The 17734-nt window shown below is 42.6% G+C and overlaps 1 protein-coding gene across 1 annotated transcript in view; it reads right to left on the reverse strand.

Annotated features, from left to right (window-relative positions):
* TMEM108 (transmembrane protein 108) overlaps positions 1-17734 on the reverse strand; it is a 286424-nt gene that overhangs the window by 261792 nt on the left and 6898 nt on the right. The window contains exon 2 of the mRNA XM_061587798.1: positions 15488-15617. The gene's annotated coding sequence lies outside the window, so the exon portion shown is untranslated. The remainder of the gene's footprint in view (positions 1-15487; positions 15618-17734) is intronic.

Genomic DNA, 17734 nt, shown 5'->3' on the forward strand with positions numbered 1-17734 from the left:
GCTTGTTGAATGTATTTTTGGTGATGGATATACAAGAGCCTTTGAGTTCTTCCATGCTCTTCTGTCTTAGGTTCAACCTTTCTTTGCTTCCAATCTTGGCATGACAGGACCTTGCTCCAAGAAGTCCGGCTGAGTTTTGTTTGTTTTTTACATGGTGGCTTCTGGTCCTACAAGATGACCATGCACTGAAATCTACATTCTATGGGACTAAACAGAGTGGTAATTCAAAATTCCTCCTAATCCATAAGAGGCTGGTAGTCAAAGTATACCCATTTCACCTACAGCTGAATATGGCCTGAGAACTGAAACGTTTAACTCACAATCTTATGAGACATTAGACCTCTTTTCACAGTTCCCTCTCCTGTTCAACCAACATGTGGAGGGGAATGGGATCATGCCAGCCAGACTTACCCCAGCTTCCACATGCTCCACATCTCCATTGGGAGGTGCATATGGATGGAGGCAGTACACTTCTGAATACCAGTTGCTTGAAACCCTCAGGAGTGGAAAGTGCTTTTGCACTCAGGTCCTGCTTGTGGGCTTCCCATAGGCATCTGGTTTTCCACCGTGAGAACAGAAATCTGGATTAGATGGGCCACTGGCCTGATCCAGCAGACTTCTTATGTTCTTATGAACGTTAAGAATGGGTCCTACATGTGTACAGCTATATTAATAGGGTCAGGACTCACAACTGGAAACTCTGGCACAATCAGGGTTCCTATCATGCATAAAGGCCATAATGAGAGCACAGTTCTATATGTGGAGTATCCAGTCTTATGTTTCGCCCAGGGCTGGCCCAAGACATTTTGCTCTCTGAGGCGAAGGACAAGAAGGTGTCTCCCTCATTCCATGTACAAAAGCCAACCAGACTGGCAACTGAATCTTATCTCAACCCTGGCAACGGGGCAGAGTTCACAGCAGGCTAGTTCACACAGCAGCATCTGCTCTCTGCCCCTCAGCAGCTGCCACCTGAGGCAGCCTCCCACTTTGCCTAATGATAGGGCCAGCCCTTGTTCTGCTTGACACATGGAGGTTGGGGACAGAGCCTAGAACTTCAGACAGATTGTTCTTGCCCCCTCCTCTACACGTGTGGTTTAAATCAGGATGCAGTAATAGAGTATTCAACTTTGTGCTGTTTGCAGGCAAGATTTCTGAGGTAAACAAGATGACATGATTTTCTATCTGCTTGGAAAATATTCATCAGGAAACACATCCCCAATAACTGAAAAGCAAAAGTTGTGAAAGTGCCTAGTATTACACTTAGATGTCGACCAGTGCTGAAGAATAATAGCAGCAAATTAGCGTCTTGATGCCATAGTCTCAAATCACACACAAGACACTATGAATGTATTTTATATTAGAAAGGGTTGCAGCCATATGTAAGTAAGCAATGGTGGAAATGAATGAGAGGTTAAACTAAGGATAAAAAATATTTTTAAAAACACATCAAGAGGGTCCATAGTATTAGTTCTTGTAACACTTCAGTGAGTTATGATCTCATTACATAAACACTTTTTAATTAGAGTCTGTTATATCCCCAGCAGGTTAGTTATCCATGTCAGATTTCGGGTTATTAGATATCAAAGTGACTAAGAGCTTATGCTACTTGCCCGGAATGTGAAAATGATGTTCCTGCGTCCTTCCTTTAATGATTTCCCTGAATTTATTCTCTCCTCTGAGTAGCCACATCAAGGTTACACTGTTGTGCACTCAAATAGGTAAGCTATCAGTTTTAATCTGTAGCCAGTGTACTGCTACATAAAGTGACAATTTATGAAGCTGCCTGCTCGGTTTTAAAATAAATAAAGAGAAGCTGGAGCTGGCAGCAAAGAACAGAAGTGTGATGAAAGGCAGCCCTCTTGAGTATTTGCTGAACTGTCCTCCATGGTACCCAAAATAAAGCAGGTAGCTGCTATTGTTATGGGGAAAAAGACATGTTAAATGTGTGAATGTCTGCTTTGGCTCTTGAGTGTGTTGGACGCGGGGCAAGAGCAACTCCTGTTTTGTTCTTTTGTTTATGTTCCAGAAGGAAGATAGAGTTAGGGTCCTTCAGATGGATAGGCTTGATTACCTTTACCTGTGATGCTCTGACTGACTTCCTTCCCTTATTAGACTGATATGCTTAGGGAAGCTTATCTGCCCCTCCTCCTTCCGCCCTTTCCTCTTTTCTCTTCTTCAACTGTCCAAGAGAGAGGATACATCTTTGTCTCTGCTCTCTCTCTTCTAGCCATAAGGGCAACTACCAAGCCTGGGCGTTGCACCTCCAACTTAGATAGTTGGTTAGAACTAGGTATGCCTTTCTATCTACTATGTATTTCTATAAATAAAGCAGCTTTTCTTATTTTACTAAGTCTTAAGTCTCAGTGATCTCAATGCAGGGTAAAACCCTGCTACGTAGATAAATGCACACATGCATTTCAGACCGTTGACAATCTCTGCTAACATACAAATTTACACAACAGAGTGAATAAAAGAGTGCTGTGCTGGGTTTTGTTAAAAAAGAAGGGGTGGGGGGAAACCCTGGAGCTGTCAGCCTGAGGGCACAATCCAACCTGATTTTGCACCGGGCTGGGGGGCGTTGGATCAGGCGGACCCCCATCTGAGCTAGCAGGCTCCCAGTGCCACTGGGCTCTGCCAGACTCTGCCAGCAGAACCCCCCCTCCTGGCTCAGCCGCAGTGCTGCCAAGGATCCACCAGAGGCAGCCAGCTCGGTGGATGGAGGTATGGAGGCGGTAGCCCAGAAAATGGGGTTTTCTGGAGACATAGTTGGGAGGAGCCATCAGGGGAGGGACTTAAGCGAGATCCAAGTCCCCCCCCAGAGCGCTTCCCCAGGTCCCGCTCCATATGAGAATTCTGCTGGCAAAAAGGCTGGCGGAGTAAAATAATGACAATGGTGGACTGCAGGGTGTGCATGCTCCCCGGTAGGCCTATCTGTGGCAGCTGGCTTCTTTCCCTCCAGCTGCTAATGGAGCCTCCGTTCAGCCGGGCTGGTGGCTCCTGAGTGGCAAGTGGATGCTGCCAGCCCCCTTCCTGCCATCTACCCGTAAGTTGGATTGCGCTGTAAGCCACTTACTTGAAAGTATGTCCCACTGAAATGCAGAGAGTTTAGGACCACATAAATACATTAAGAATTGTGGTGTAACACTATGTTCTTTGCCAAGGCTATATATCTGAACAAAATGTCCTGGTTTCTCATCACTGAGCGGCAGCAAATTTTCATTCTTTTACAGCACACAAAGAGTTCAAAGGAGAGAAGGAGACAGAAGATCTAGATTAAAACAAAGCAGGATAAAGCCATAGCGATCACCAAGTAGACAGTGAAACCTAATTAGCCTGAGAGATTGCAATAAAAGAATTTTGCCAGCCAGAAAAGAAAAAACAGGTACCAAGTGCTAGTAGAGAAAACACAATATTGGTAAATACCAGTGGGATGTACTATAAGCTTTTAAAAGAATGAAATTACTCAAGGAATCTAGAAACAATCTGGTTTGTTTTTTTCTAGAGAGAGAAAAAGGAATGGGAGCAGTTCAGAGAGTGCTCTTCATCAACTCCCTAGAAATATAATTTGGTACACCAATTTCATTCTGAAATCTATAGGACTGTTACTATTACACGTATTAAAAAAGGGAGCATGTAAGACAGTGGCTACATGCACACCATATGCACATGACTTCCCCCAAAGAATCCCGAGAACTGTAGTTTGTTAAGGGTGCTGGAAAGTAGCTCTGTGAGGGGTAAAGTACAGTTCTTAGGATTCTTTGGAGGAAGCTATGTACTTTAAATTTGCTTTAAATGTATGGTGTGTGCATAGCCAGGTATGTTTTACTGGAACACACCCTGCATGTTGAATGTGGGTTTGAAACTACTGACTTAGATTCTGTAGCCATCTCCTATAAGGGTGCAGTCCATTGTCACATTGTTAAGACAATTCCCCTACCATTGTTAAGTCATTGCCTTAAAAGCAGGATTCTATTGTTTATAGGAGATGAATTCTCCCCCACTCTCATCCACAGCTGTCTGTTCTTTGCCTTAGAAATTGAACTGGCTTCTTCAAGCGAGATCATATTGCTCACTATTCTCTCCTCTACCCCACATCAGACAGCATAATGCAAGGGAAAGAGAATTGGGGAGAGCAGCTACTCAGCTTGTAGTGGGTTACCTAGTCTGGGCTTGGCCTGCCAAGAGCTGCAAAGTTGCCTAGCAGGATGTGGAAGATTACCTTTCTACTGGAAGAAAGAATGACAACAGAATGAAAAAACCAACACACTTGTTACTGCTCATATTGCTGTCAAGGAAAATTGTTTAGATCAATTGCATTACAAACACAAGTGCAGAAACAAAGGCCAGGTAATGAGAATTCTTTACTCAAACAAGACACCTACTGTGTGTTTCCATTAGGAAAGACAATGGACAAAATTAGAGAACAGTACAAGGTGACAGAGATTCTCTCTATATAAAGTTATTCTTGCCTTGGCTAAAAAAAATACCCCACACATCCACTACTCTTTTTAGGAGACTGGTGTTAGAACAAACAAAACTTGAACTCTCTTGGCTGTAATACTGGCATGATGAAAAAGGTGATGCAGTAAAAAAAAAAAAGGTAACCCCATGAAAAAAAATTACAGACAATTTAAAACCACGAGAGAGATAACATGTGTGTGTGTTTGTAATAACCTACATAACTCACACTTCCCAAAAATAATACATGAACCGAAATGCAAATGTTTTTCAAACTGTGCAAGTACTGCAAAAAGATGGAAGAAAGAGAGGCTAGGAGTAGCATGGGTTATATAAACCTTCTGTTCCCAACCCTACAAAGGCATATATGTGGTGTTGCATGTGCACATCACATAGTTAGTATGTCTCACCTCTTTCCTGGTTCAAGTGCAACACCACGCCCACCCAAAATCTGCCAAGTTGGGTGAGTAAGCAAACTTCCAGAAGAAATGTAAACCTCCAGACTTACTTGGTAGGCAGACGTAATAAAGTACAATATATCACATACCATCTTCTTCAGTGGTCTGACAACAATCCACACACATCCTTTTCATTCCAGATATAGGTAAGAAGTGGGCAATGAACTATGGGTCAAGCCTATCAATGCCAATTTGTCCAGAGTAAAATACATGATTGGCAAAATACATGTTGACCATCCATCATCCTGGTTGTGGGAAGGCTTGTAAGTGTATTATAGTCTTCTTTCAGACCTTTCTGCTCAATGTGGGAAGGTCAGGTCTTCAGAGAATGGGGCCGACATGTTGGAGTACATGTCTTTTGGAGTAACATTGTAACTTTATTTCATTGAACAGACATTTGGTTTTGTAAAAGGCTCTAAACAATTTTTAAAAAACAAAATATCTCACCCATGCACAAAGGGTTCCTCTTCCACACACAACACCTTGCCTGTTTTATTTCCGCATTTAGATAAACATCAGACTGTGATGCAATCCGCTAAATATTGCACACTGCCCAAAGAATACCTGGACATGAAGGCCTCCCCATTTGCTTGAATGAACTTCCTATATGCAAACAGAGCTCCCCCGCTTCTACTTGAATAAATGGAAGGGATGTTATGAGAAAGGATTTTAGTATGTGCACTGGAGTACTTGTGCCTGCACCAGATTGTTGGGTAAGAATGGAACAATGTACTGTATCTCTATGACATACTAATTATTACTAATTTTCTGTAACCACATTTGAGCTCATCAAGATTAACCTTCATAGGACTTATGTTACATCTGTGTGTAGTTTGCCTAATTCACCTGAAGTCCCCAGTTGCAATCTTGCATTAAGTAAGAGATAGAATTTTAAAAACATCACAAAGAAATCAGATTGTTGGGGCAATATTCCTAGGTCTTATTAAAATATTTGTGTGAATAATGATGACTCTTTGTCTACTTATGGTATTTTTGTTGCTGCTGCTATTTTGGTTAAACAATGAAAAATTACATTTCTCGCATTTCTACTGACTCTAATTGGAGAGATTTAAGCATGTGCTTAACTTTCCTTCTGCAGACAATATAACCTCAAATTACTTAACTCAGGCTGGATTGTGCCCTTACATTTATGATAGCAAAAAGACCTATTATTTTTAGGTGTTTATAAAAGGTTACATTTTACACAGTTAAAATTGGAGGCAAAGGTTAACATTTCCAAAGCTCATGGAGGTTAGAAAAGAAAAAAAATCAGAGGAAAACAACACAGTAATAATAGATACACAATATGGGTATTAAAAAAATTAGCCATCATCTTTATATTATCAGTGAGACAAGGTTAAAGAATTGTGTACAATGCACATGTTTCCCATCAACACTGTCTTTAAAACAAGTCTTACTGATAATAAGCAGAAGGGCATGGTGACATTGTTCAAACTATTATAGCTCACATTTATAGGCAAATAGAAAAGTAGAAAAGTTCCTGAGCATTCCATTGTAACAAGATGGACTTTTCTCCAACGGTCATTCATTCTGGTATGATTCTGGCTCCCATTTCTCCAATTCCTTGGAGATTTAAAACTTTTTTTAATCTCAGCGCAAAATATTGAGGCATTTTTTGCTAGCTTTCTTGGGTTATTCACTAGTGTGTATAACTGTGAATTTTACCCTCCAGTAGGGAAGGGGGGGAATTTAAAGCCAGATTATTATTATATTCACATTTATCAAAACAACATGAGAACAAAAACACAATCATCCTTTGAAATTTGCAGTTACGTGAGTTTTGTGATATAATTCTCCAACCAAAAAATGTGTGCAAAAATTCATATCTTAAGTAAAAGTATGCATAAAAATGAATATGTTAGTGAAACTGACATACAACAATGCACTAGATTAGGAGAGATTGCTTGCAAAAATGTGTACATTAATAAAAACTGCATACAAAAATGTTTATTAGCAGAAATTCACTCTAAAATGCTGAATAATTTTCACGATTAATAAAAAAACTGTAAATTGCTGCAGAAATCTGGAGAATTTAATATAAGATTGGAAAAATGAAAAACCAAGAGAACTGAAATGGATATATCCTTACGTCCCTACTTGCAAGTAAGTCCTTTTACATTTTAGTGCTCCATTCTTCATAGGAGCAAACTTGCATTTGTCTTCTGGACCCAAGATTAAAGTAGGTAGCAGAGCAGTTCAGACAGAGCAAATCCCAGGCAAAGTGACCCACAGGTCTTCCATATCTGATTAAATTATCAAGGCTGTGATCTCTATCAGTAGTTCCTTCCCTCTGATCAATTTCTGAACATGAACAACACTTTGAGGCCAAGATGCTGAACGTTAGTAAAATAGCTACATAAGAGTTAAAGCACAAAACATTTCATGTTGAGCATTGGCTTTGTTGATAGATCTGTATGGTAACATCTGCTTTGGGAATGTCAGAACTTCTGAAATGAAGCCCTTCATAATTTGCTGTATGAAGAATTAATGAATTCTTCTAACTTATCCTCATGAGGCCGGAGGAAAGTGAGGTGTGTGTGCGTTGGAGGGGGGGGAAAGAGAGAGAGAGAGATCTTAGTTGCTATCATTTCACTTCAGGAATTGCTCCAAAACACATGCTGCAAAAAGGCCAAACTTATCATTAGGGATGCAGGAGCAAAGAGGCTAAATTAAGAAAATCACTCTGGCTGCTACAGTTTATGGAAGAAAGATTATGGAGAGACCATTTGCAATTATGTCACATGAGGTATATTTAGTAAGCCTTTTCAGTACTTGATATATGCCCAGAGACATTTCATAATTTGAGGAAGGGCTGTAGCTCAGTAGTTGAACATCTGCTTTGCATGCAGAAGGTCCCAGGTTCAATCCCTGGCATTTCCAGGTAGGACTGGGATAAATTCCGCTCAGTTTACACCAGCCTTTCCCAACTAGTGGGCCACCAGGTGTTGCTGGACCACAACTCCCATCAGCCTCAGCCAACATTGCCAGTGGTCGGGAAAGATGGGAATTGTGGTCCAACAACATCTGGTGGCCCACTAGTTGGGAAAGGCTGGTGTAGACAATACTCAGCTGGATGGATCAATGGTCTGACTTGGTATAAGGCAGCTTCCTATGTTTGTATAATGTGAGCTGTGCTCTGTATTGAGCTGGCCTTTGGGGTTTATTGAACATGTATTGGGATTTTTTATGAATGCTGGCCAATGGTCAGGTAACATTTGGAGCTCTCCTTAATGTTCTGAATGGGAGAGATCCAGTAGTGTAATAGCAAATCCAGAAATGCAGGGTCCCTTCATGATAGTCACGATAGAGAGTTGAGGTGAGGGTTGAAGGAAAAAGGGCTGCCTTTTGGGGGATCCGATGTGGGGATTTGCTGTTGCTAGGAGTGCTATGTTAATTATCTCCACCTATGCTCAACTTGTATATTTGTAAATAAATCCAAATATTACAAAACATTGTAAGTGATCTGTCCTTCCAAAGGAAGTCAGGCTTTTGCAAGGACTGCCCAGGGCCAGCATCAAGGATTGGCATGGTCGGACATCTCTCAAGGGCCCACACCTCAGCACTGGCAACAGCCTTCTGGACCTGCTGCAGCAAGAAGGTAGACTCACTGTCTGAGGGTATCTTGCCCAAGAGGGCCTCCAAAACCTGGAGCTGACACTGCCCCTGGAACTTCTTCCATCAGCAAAGTGTGGAGTGCCTAATAGTATTATTCTGATCATTCATTTAATAATTTTAACATATAGCTCCATCAGTACGCATGATACTTGATAGAGTAAAATAAGCGGATGAGGAGGAAACCACAGGCTCTTGCCCTGAGAGGCTCACAATCTAAATTTCAGTGGATGTGATACAGAAGAATGAGGGGAATACAAGGAAAGAGAGAGGCAAAGGGTAACACAGTGAATCATTAGAGTTATACATCTCTTCTAAGTATCATTTACACATGTCATCATCTAAATATCCAATATCCAAAATGACCCTAGGATCAAAATCGTAGCTCTCTCAATAATTTGAACACTGGCATACAGAGTCTTCTTCCAAAAAAGCCTGTGATGTGCCACCACCACATCCAAATGTGCCACTACCACTATGTGAACATCTCCAACAAATATTCCTGCGATTCTTGTATATCATAACCCTCAATCCATATGGTGTCAGGTGCCACTGGCATTTTATGATTATTTTTGTTTATAAGAAAAGGGGGTGGGAGAAATAATTAATCCTTCAGTACAGATTTCCCCTGCATATCTGATTGCAAAAAGATGTCAGTTAAAATCATTATCTTTACTTGCTATATAAGTCAATAGCAGGCTATGTATTTGGGACTGTAAGCCAAGCCCTTTAATCTGCCTTAATCAAAAAATCAGAATTTCAAAAGGGAACAACTGTAAACTCATTTTACCTCCCTTTATTGATTGATCTATAAGGTTTCTCAACTGAAAACACTGAAACCATGGGGGGTGGGGAAGGGTTCCACCTAATTTTGCACATATCAGTGCTTGTGATAAACATTTTGCATTGTGTCCTTAAATAACACACGATCATAACTTCCCCAATTAATAACATCTTCCCAAAGAGAAAATTGGTCATTATAAATGAAGATCACATCACAGAGAACCCTTTGAACTTTACAGTCTCCTTCGCATGTTCCACATTATCAGCATTGCTTTAATACATATATTAGATCTCATGATAACTGAAGATTTTTATTTGCATGCATTATATGCAAAAGCAGCTCTGCAGGCACCTCTGCCTGGCACTTGGAACCCCCTCACTGGCTTTACTTCACACCCTCCTCGAGTGTTTTTGCTTGACTGAAACATGCATCTGAACTCTATTAGTGACTCTTGTATGCCTGGATAGAGGACAGAAAGGGGGTTGTGAACATGTGTAGAAATTATCCTACTGAACAAAAGTAACATTTACATTCATTGGTCCACCCACTTTTGCCTCTCGCCCTGCCCACAACTACTGATATGTGTCCCTAAGGAAATGTGGCCCTTGGGCTGAAAAACATTTCTCACTCCTGATTTAACTTCTCTTCCCTTGAGGAAGCTGAAGGCAGCATACAAACGGATTCCATTCAGCTGTTGGCCAAATATAGATCTGGTTAGTTCAGGAAGGCAGCTTCATCATCTGCTCTCGAACTATGTTATAGACACCAAACATCCACAAATGAAAGCTGACTGCTAACTTTTGAATTGCTGTTGCTGATAGAAATCAGAGAGACAGGGCAATATGACCCCCCCTTCAGAAAGTCAGATGTAGTATCAGTGCTATTTTCCCTGCAGGGATTATTGCATCCTTTCCCTTATCAAAATAGGAACTCACCTGCCGTGGCTGGGGCTGCACTTTCTCTGAAGGAGCAGGTATTCAGTCTGGGGGTACTCCTGGATCCAGATTTATCACTAGAAGCCCAGATGACCTGTGTGGCTAGGAGTGCCTTCCACCAGCTCTGGGTGATGCATTCCTGGACCACGATAGCTTGACCACAATAGTCCAGCTATTTGTGATTTCAAGATTGGATTACTGCAATCCACTCTAGGTGTGGCTCCCTTTGGGGTTGGTCCAGAAGCTGTAGTTACTGCAGAATGCCGCAACACTGGAGTGAGATCCTGCCAGCATATGACACCTTTGCTCAAAGACCTGCACTGGCTGCCAATTTGCCACCAGACCAAGTTCCCTGTCTTATTATTAGTACATAAAACCCTTAACAGGTTGGGTCCAGTTTACTATTTGACTGCTTCAATCTGCAGAACTTGCACTTTTGCAAATGCCGTATGATGTTCGTTCCACATCTGCAAGAAGTTGATCTTTTAGTATGGCAACACCTTTGGAACTCCTTGCCTATTGACATTAGGCAGGCCCCCTTGCTATGCTGTTTGAGATGCCTGCTAAGAACATTTTATTTCAGTAAGAGGGGCTTTTCTGTTTTAACCGGTTTATTGTTGTACTCATCTTACGTAAAATGCCTGAAACCCATGCAGACATGCCTTAAATCTGGGATGGGAACCTGCAGGCCTCCAAAGGTTGTTGGGCTCCATTTCCTATCATCCCAAATCGTTGGCCATGCTGCCTGCAGCTGGTGGAGTCCAAGAAAATCTGGAGAGCCACAGGTTCCCCACCCCTGCTTTAAATAAATAAATAAATATAGTGTATTATTCAGTACATTGGATCCCTTGCTCCAGGATTAAATTAGGCATGTAAGGGGGCAAGATGAAATTAGAAGCAAAGCAAAGGTCTCACTTCCTATTTTTCCAGGGGTTCTTTCTGAAACCTTTAACACATTTCCCTGCTTGTACGCAAATACAGCATAGTTAGAAATTATCTTCTGGCTCCTTAGTCAACACAGGGCTCTTCCGTTTCCAGATGGGTTGTTGTATTAAAAGAATGAGGGAGGCTGTGGTTAAACCAGCCAGATGATGTTGATTTAGAACGCTCATCTAAGAAATTGCTGTGAGCCAGCTGTGAAGCTTCTGGCAGCAATTTCTGGAAAGCAGAGACCCAGCTCCAACCAGTTGCTGTCTCACACTTCTTCCCTTGGAGGGAAAGGGGCTGTGTTAGCATCATGGGCACCTACTGGATGGCATCTTGACAAGTCCTTTTCCTTCTTTTTCATTTTTTCTCTCTTTAGAGATGGAGCACTCACTTCTGCTGTACTGAAACAAAGGCTTCCTACAATCAGGTGCATTTTTAAAAAAAAGTTTTCTGCCCATGGCAGAGCAGTTTCATGTCATCAGTGATGGAGTGAATTCCCCCACGGTTAGGCTTGTAATTGGGCTTGGAAAATCAAAGATTTTCTCCAAAATTTTGGAAATAGGCAGGTTTATTCCAGGGCAAATTATGAGCCAAACTGGACCCCTATGTGCCCCCTCAAGATTATTATTATTTAAATATATTAGTTGCTTTTCTTCATAAAAATGAACCCAAAGTGACGTACAATTAAAATATTAAAATCAATATAAAACTAACATAACTAAAAAGTAAAAAAAAAATACATGGATAAGACAGTGGAACAACACACCCCCTAAAAAAGGTTACAACATCACAAGCCCTCTAAAAACCCTCCAAAAATTAAGAGCTGAATGCCAGGGAGAAGACAAAAGTTTTTGTCTGGCACATAAAGATTGATATTGATGGCAGCAGGTATGCCTCTTCGGGGAGAGTATTCCATAAACGGGGTCACCACTGGGAAGGCCTATTCTCATGTTGCCACTCTCCACACTTCCCTCGGAGGGGGCACACAAAGAAGGGCCTCAGATGCTCAATGCAGGATCTGTGTTGGTATGAGGAGAAGTGCTCCTTAAGGTTTTAGGCTCCTGAGCCATATAAGACTTCATAGGTCAACACCAGCACTTTGAATTGAGCCCAGAAACTAATTGGTAGCCAGTTCAGTTGTGCCAATATTGGTGTTATGTGCTCAGACCATCGTGCCCAGGTATCAGTCTGGATGCTGAATACTGCACCAGCTACAGTTTCCAAACTGTCTTCAAAGACAGCCCTAAGTATATTGCATTGCAGTAGTCTAGCCTAGAGGTTACCAGAGTGTAGACAACAGAAGTCGGGCTATCCCTGTTCAGATAGGGTCGTAACTGGGCCACCAGCTAAAGGTGGAAAGACCTCTTCGCCACTGAGGCCACTTAAGCCTCAAGCAATTGATGTCGCCAGGAGTGTGACAGGCACTGATCCATGAACTCCCCAATGAATCTCCAAGACCTTACCCCAAGGGTGAGAAATCTTTTTCAGTCCAAGGCCAAAGTTCACTTCTGGGCAATCTTCTGAAGACCACATGCCAGTGATGGATGGGAGGAAAATGGGCATGTTCACAAGCAAAAGTGAGCAGAACAAGGAATATGAATGTTACCTTTCTACAGTAGGCTACTTTCTACACATACTCACTCTCTGTCTTCCAACCAGGCAATCAAAAGGCATTATCAGAGGTCAAGGACATATTCCAGTCGGGTCAAAACCCTTAAGGAGGGTGTGAAGAAGGGCTGGTGAGTGGGTGTAACCTGAGGAAGGGATGTGGCCTGGAGAGAATCTCAAGGGCACACAACCATAACCCTACAAACTCCCCCCACTCTTACATGCCTATTTAGTCTAGGGGCTTCCACCTTTACAACAGCACATTTTCAAGATGGCCAGAAACAATGGCTATACTAATACTGGGATCCAATAACAGGGACATTATGCTTACCTTCAATCACCTTGTGCCCCCACATCAAGCAAATATCCATTGCATTACCCTCAGAGTCGGTGCTATCATTAGGCCAACTAGGCAGCCGCCTAGGGCACAGACCTCAGAGGGGCGCAGTACTGACCTTTGAGGGGCACAGTTTTATACATGCCCAAGGATCGGTTTCGGCTTCTCCCTTCTGAGGAAGTGGACAAGGTGCTTTCATCTGTGAAGCCAACCACTTGTCTTACTGATCCTTGCCCTTCGTGGCTCCTTGTGAGCTGCAGAGAGAAATTGGGCGAGGGGATCAAAGCGGTGGTAAACGCATCCTTGAAAGAGGGTGTGATGCCATCAGCCTTCAAGGAGGCAATTGTAAAGCCCATCTTAAAGAAGCCCTCCTTGGATCCCCAAGTGTTCGATAACTTCCGCCCAATTTCGAATCTACCATTTCTGGGCAAGGTCATTGAGCGAGTGGTGGCCAACCAGTTGTCAGCACACTTGGATGAAACGGATTATTTGGATCCATCCCAATCGGGTTTCAGGACTGGTCACGGAACTGAAACAGCCTTGGTCGCTCTGGTTGATGATTTGAGGAGGGCATTAGATAGGGGAGAATCCACCTTTCTTGTCCTCCTCGATCTCTCAGCGGCTTTTGATACTGTCGACCACAGTATCCTTCTGCTTCGCCTGGAGGGATTGGGAATTGGAGGCACTGTATTACAGTGGTTCCATTCCTTTCTCTCTGACAGGTACCAACAGGTAGCGTTGGGGGAGGAGGTATCAGACCCTTGGCCTCTCAATTGTGGTGTGCCACAGGGCTCTATCCTCTCTCCCATGCTATTTAACATCTATATGAAGCCGCTGGGAGCAATCATCAGGAGATTTGGGCTGCAGTGTCATCAATATGCGGATGACACGCAGCTCTATCTCTCATTTAAATCTTCACCAGAGTTGGCCGTGGAGACCTTGTCCAACTGCCTGGAATCCGTGAGTGGATGGATGGGAAGGAACAAGCTGAAGTTGAACCCTGATAAAACCGAGGTACTACTTGTGGGGGACAAGAGAAGGTTGGGTGATATTGACCTGAAGTTCAATGGGGTGAGTTTACCCCTAAAGGACCAGGTCCGCAGCCTTGGGGTTGTGCTTGATTCCAGGCTGTCCATGGAGGCTCAGATTTCGGCGGTGAGCCGGGCAGCCTGGTACCAACTACACCTCATACGAAGGCTGCAACCCTACCTTCCTGTTCATCAGCTCCCACTGGTGGTACACGCCCTGATCACCTCTCGTTTGGACTACTGTAATGCGCTCTACGTGGGGTTACCCTTGAAAACGGTCTGGAAATTACAACTGATACAAAATGCGGCGGCTCGACTACTTACGAATAGTCGCCGCCCAGATCACATCACACCAGTGTTGTTCGACCTACACTGGCATCCAGTTGTTTTCCGAACCCAATTCAAGGTGTTGGTATTGACCTTTAAATCCCTATATGGTTTCGGCCCAGTTTATCTCACGGAGCGCCTTCAATGCCACCAATTATGCCGCCCGACAAGATTGGCCACACAGGGCCTTCTCTCAATCCCGCCAACAAAAACAGCTAGATTGGCGGGTACAAGAGAGAGGGCATTCTCAGTGGCGGCCCCCACTCTTTGGAACTCCCTCCCACAAGATCTCCGGCATGCCTCTTCCCTAAATGTATTTCGGAAAGCCTTAAAGACCTGGCTTTTTCAGCAGCCTTCGGGGTATCCGGGGAGGGTTAATCGATATAATTGTAATGCCTCCTACCCAGTTTTAATATTGTTGTTGCAGATCTATTGTTTTTACTGTATTACTGTATTTTATTAATTGTATTTTAACAATTTTGTAAGTCGCCTAGAGTGGCCATTGGCCAGATAGGCGACGAAGAAATTAAATTTATTATTATTATTATTATTTATTATTACTGACATGAAGGAATTGGTGACAAAATTTGCAAAGGAAAAGGCACGCAAAGTAAGATTTTGATGTGCCTGAAATTGAAACTTTTAAGAGACTTAAATTTTAACATCACAATTCACCAGATTATTCAAAATGATTTGTGTGCTAAAACATTTTCTTTTGTATTTGAGAAAGATAATCAAAGATTGTTGTATTACTTATTCCTGCAATTTAAAATAAATTTAGCAGTTTCAAGTTTTGTGCTTTTCATTTTTTCTACAAGACATCTGTTCTTGAAAATTGAAGTTAGCAATTATTTTTGGGGTGTGTGCGTGCAAGTAGTTAGCCTTGCCTAGGGTGCAAAATAACCTGGCACCGGCACTGATTACCCTACTTCACAAGCAGAAGTACAAGCACAAGAAGGAAAAATAATATAAAATTATGACTTTAAACGTACCTTAGAGCGAGATGTGTAAACGCTCTCTGTCACACTTTTATTCTCATTGCCCATCAATTCTACTTTTTCTCATCAGTGGTGGTATATTATTCTTTGTCTTGCTTCTGAGATTATTACCAGGCAAGAAAAGCTGAAAAGTTAAAGAAAGTGTGCTTATGTCAAGATACTTCTCCGCAGTGCAATCTGTGCAGTGTTCAGTTTAAATAGCATCACCCAGATTGATCACCTTTCTCTCGGTTGGCCACAACAATTCTGCAGGCCATTGATCTCAAATGGGAGACTATAAACTTCTCTAATGGTTTCGCCTGAAAATGTGTCCAGAACATCATATCCATCCATACTGCAGAAAATGCTGTTAGAATTCTGATTTCAACAGATCTGAAGGATGAAATCCTCTATGTTTTAAGAGTTCTTCTCAGCATAGTAAGGCAAGTAGATTGGTAGTGCATCCAGCACTTATTAAGTGGATGGCAGGTGCTCATAGTACTTCATATACATTAGCGTGGTAATCCTTTTGGTAGTCCTACAAGTAGGGCAGCCAGTTGTCCTACGTCACAAAGGACAGTCCTCTCTTTGAAGGTATCCTCTCTTTGAAAGTCAGACTGGTCCAAGTCTGATTTAAAGATAAAGAACCATCAAAAGGAGGAGAGCAGGAAGGACTTTGAAATTGCCCATCAGTAGTTAGTATCTGGATAGCAGACTGAGGAGGCATGCGGGCCACCTGGTCTCAGTCTTCCCCACTATGTTGAGATGTACTGTATCTCTATTTAAATGAATTTAAGTTTGCATCTGAGAGCCAGTGTGGTGTAGAGGTTAAGGTGTTGGACTACAACCTGGGAGACCAGGGTTCAAATCCCCACACAGCCATGAAGCTCCCTGGGTGACCTTGGGGCAGTCACTGCCTCTCAGAGGGAGGCAATGGTAAACCCCCTCTGAATATCACTTACCATGAAAACCCTATTCATAGGGTCGCCATAAGTTGGGATCAACTTGAAGGCAGTCCATTTCCATTTTTCATATGTAGCATATTTGCATTTACATTTCCAATGAGTGTGATCCGAATTCACTTTGTGTAAGAAGAACCCCAGGAGAGCCAGTGTGGTGTAGTGGTTAAGGTGTTGGACTACGACCTGGGAGACCAGGGTTCGAATCCCCACACAGCCATGAAGCGCACTGGGTGACCTTGGGCCAGTCACTGCCTCTCAGCCTCATGAAAACCCTATTCATAGGATCGCCATAAGTCGGAATCGACTTGAAGGCAGTGCATTTACATTTAAGTTTGCATCTGTACACATCAGTTAGCACATGCACATTTTATACAAATCTTGCCCTCTTTTGTTCTCTCTTTCTCTCCTCTTCCTCCCCCACCTCTTGTTTGGCGATGTGGAAAAAAGCACTGGTACATTACCTATAAGGTAACACTAATATCGTTTTTTACAGTACCGGGGGGGGGGGTCTGACAGAACAGTGGCATGTCCAATACCCCCTGGTGGTGCGATTCAAAGCAGGGGTTTCCCAGATCTTACTACGCAAGACAGGAAAGATCCGCAGCTCTCTCAATGTGCCTTGTTTTAGTTTCAGCCACCAAGAAGAGCTCTGAGCTTGTTTAAAGTAGCAGAACTGGGGAAGTCTTTTAAAATGGATGAGGCTTTTCTCTCTCCCCCTTTTCATCTTACCAAACACCCCATGGATGTAGCAAAGTAAAAAAATAAAATAGAAGTGTCAGCAAATCCAATCATGGTTCTCCCTCATTTTGTGTAGTTGAATGTGATCTGTGAAATCCCTGCTTTACATTTTACCATGAATTCACTAAGCCTTTCCCCCTTTACGCATTTGCATTGGGGGATAGTACTGCTGGTGTAGCTCATAAGTACTTGCATGTTTTCCTCTGAAGGGCAAAGGCAGTTGCAGGCAGGGAGGATTTAGGTCAGTAAAATGACAACAGAAAAAATCCTTCATCCTATTTCTTTGGTGCTCTCTAGCTCTGGTAGCCATCCCATTCACCTCAGATGGCAAAGGAACCTAACAAAGGAAGGTCTCTGCTTAAGATCTTAAACTCTGAGCAAGGACCAATCCAGTTCCTGTGTAGCTTGGAAGAATTTGGTAACATGTGCCTCTGAGCTTATGGTGAGTGGTGGCAACACTTACCAAGCTACACAGGAAGTGGATTGGACTGTAAAAGACCAACCCAAATTGTGTTTGCATTTTGACAAAGGTGTAGGGCAGTACAATATTTCAGAGAGGAGG

The sequence above is a fragment of the Rhineura floridana genome, chromosome 10 (assembly GCF_030035675.1).
Source record: "Rhineura floridana isolate rRhiFlo1 chromosome 10, rRhiFlo1.hap2, whole genome shotgun sequence".
NCBI classification, from domain to species: Eukaryota; Metazoa; Chordata; class Lepidosauria; order Squamata; family Rhineuridae; genus Rhineura; species Rhineura floridana.